This window comes from Cetorhinus maximus, unplaced genomic scaffold, assembly GCF_964194155.1.
Source record: "Cetorhinus maximus unplaced genomic scaffold, sCetMax3.hap1.1 HAP1_SCAFFOLD_584, whole genome shotgun sequence".
In the NCBI taxonomy this organism is placed as follows: Eukaryota; Metazoa; Chordata; class Chondrichthyes; order Lamniformes; family Cetorhinidae; genus Cetorhinus; species Cetorhinus maximus.
In genome coordinates, this window is record NW_027596526.1 from 244170 (window position 1) to 247021 (window position 2852).

A 2852-nucleotide genomic window follows, 5' to 3' on the forward strand; every position below is an offset into this window, starting at 1 on the left:
ATTTTACTGAGGGTTTAGGTTTCTATCTGCCTTTCTCCAGTTTTCTTTCTGTTTATTTCTTCGCTTTGCGCTATTTAAGCCTTCAAGGAATAATCACAGGTGAATTGATGGACCCACAGCAGGGGAAGTGAGCTGCAGAAGGGGCAGGGAAAGACTTTACACATGGGGAGAGGAGGCAGGAGTTTCAGAAGGTAGGAGTCACACAGGGGGCTGATTAAGGGGGAGATTATACAGAGGAGGTGGGAGGCTGCTGTTCGTTTCGGAGGGGGGTAATTTGAATGAACATGGGGACAGGGTGCTTGTTCATGTTTGAAATAGTGAGGGGTCGCTGCTACATGTTTAAAATGGTGAATGCATATGAGTTAATAGCTGACTGATATGAGTTTGTATTTATACAGACGTCCAGAGAGATAGGGGGTGGGGCGGTGCTGGGAGTGTGGGGACTGTTGTGATGGTGGGTTGGGTGTTAGATGGGGGTTGTTTGAGAGAGATTTTTGAGTGGGCAAACGCGGGGTTAAAAATGGCGCGAGTAATTTGGCGGCCACAAAACAAACGGTCTGGCGAAAATGATGCAGAGATGGAATAATTGCCGGCTGATAATGACAGGGAGGAAAAGAATGGGGGTTGGATAATATTTGCGAGGAGGAAAGAAAAAACTAAATAACCAGTCCAGTATAGATTTTGAAGAGCACACATTGGGGGTTATATATTTCTTTTTTCAGAAAAGGTTGCTGACAGGAAATAGAAGAGAAAATGAAAGATATGATGAAATCTATTTTTTGAATTGTGAATCAGGGGAGAGCGCGAACGCAGTCCCCCACTACCACAAATTTTGCAGTCGAGTATCCCGCATTTGGGGACATCGCAGGCGTTAGCACACCCGAAGTGCAATGGGCTAGCCTCGTCCTGGGAGAACCTTTTTTTTCTTTTTTTTGCAAAAATATACTTTATTCATAAAATATCTTCAATCACATTCCAAACCATTTCAATAACAACATTACAAGGGTACAATCCAGGTTAAACTTTTACAAAATGTATCACCAGGTGCATCAGTACAAACAATATTACAATCATTTACAGCCTTTCATTTTGAGCTGTACAGCCCGAGGGGCTCTAAACAGTTCCCAGTCTCTCGGTGCGCTGTGGCAGAAAGGTCTTAGACAGCGACCCTTCCCCATTGCGCCTTTGCGGCAGCTGCCCCAAGCTTTAGTGCGTCCCTCAGCACGTAGTCCTGGACTTTGGATTGTGCCAGTCCGCAACAATCGGTCGGGGACAACTCTTTGTGCTGGAAGACCAACAAGTTTCGGGCAGACCAAAGCGCGTCTTTCACCGAGTTGATGATCCTCCAGCTGCAGTCGATGTTTGTCTCGGTGTGTGTCCCTGGGAACAGCCCGTAGAGCACAGAGTCCTGTGTCACAGAACTGCTCGGGATGAACCTCGACAGCAACCACTGCGTCTCTCTCCAGACTTTCTTTGCAAAGGCACAATCCACAAGGAGGTGAACAACGGTCTCTTCCCCACCACAGCCACCTCGAGGGCAACGTGCAGAGGGGGTGAGACTCCTGGCGTGTAGGAAGGATCTGACGGGGAGGGCCTTTCTCACCACCAGCCAAGCCACGTCTTGGTGTTTGTTGGAAAGTTCTGGCGATGAGGCATTCTGCCAAATGACTTTGACAGTCTGCTCGGGGAACCATCCCACAGGGTCCACCCTCTCCTTTTCCCTCAGGGCCTCTAGGACGTTACGTGCTGACCACTGCCTGATGGACTTGTGGTCAAAGGTGTTTTTCTGCATAAATTTTTCCACCAGGGACAGGTGTTGCTGTACGTGGCGCAGGTCTGGCCCATTCCTCACTCCTGCGCTGTGGCGATCACGCCAGCCATCTTCCGCTTTATCTGGAGGTCAAAAGTGGATCCTGTTTGCAGGGACATGATGTAAAAAAACTCTGGATGAAGGGGGAAAAAACATGCCCAACATCACCCTCATCCTGATGGCCACCTTTGTGTATGGCAGTATCAAGCTGTGTGTAGACCCAAACACCAAGCGTCACTACGTGCTGAGGTTCTACCTGTCCCTGGTGTTGCGAAGGATGGGTCTGGCCACCCTGCCGCGGAACGCTCCAAGTGCCGTATCACCTGCCCCGTGTGGAAAAACTTATGCAGAGAAACACCTTTGTCCGCAAGTCCATCAGGCAGTGGTTAGCGCGTATCACCCTAGAGGCCCTGCGGGAAAAGGAGATGGTGGATTCCGGCGGACGGTTCGCCGAACAGACCGTCAGGGTCATTTGGCAGAATGCCTCATCACCAGAACTCTGAAGAGAGTGGCCGTGGTTCTTGTCGAGGTGCATCCCGAGCAGTTCCGTGACACAGGTATGGACTCTGTGCTCCAGGGGCTGTTCCCAGGGACACACGCCGAGACAAACATCAACTACCGCCAGAGGATCCACTCGGTGAAAGACACTCTTTGGCTGTCCGAAACTTGTTGGTCTTCCATTGCAAAGAGTTGGCACATTCCAAGGTCCAGGACTACGTGCTGAGGGACGCACTAAAGTTTGGGACAAAGGCGTAATGGAGAAAGGTCGCTGTCTACGGTTGCGCTAGATGTGTCGTGTAACTGGCAGGTAATGGAAAATTTCGAGAAACACTCAGTCACAAGGGAGAACACGTGACAGGCATGAGAGACAATCCATGAGTCTTTGTAGCTGAGTTTCCGTGTGAGCAACTAGCTCACAGCGCAGAGGAGTTCTTCGATCGAGGCCTGCTGTATTTTTGTCTTTGCTTTCAGCTTGAGCAGTCAAAGAACAAAGAAGAAAAAAAAGTACAGCACAGGAACAGGCCCTTCGGCCCTCCAAGCC

At 49.8% G+C, this 2852-nt stretch overlaps 1 pseudogene; it reads right to left on the reverse strand.

Annotated features, from left to right (window-relative positions):
- Positions 1 to 792: 792 nt before the first annotated feature.
- LOC144674183 (U1 spliceosomal RNA) lies at positions 793 to 944 on the reverse strand (annotated as a pseudogene).
- Positions 945 to 2852: the final 1908 nt, after the last annotated feature.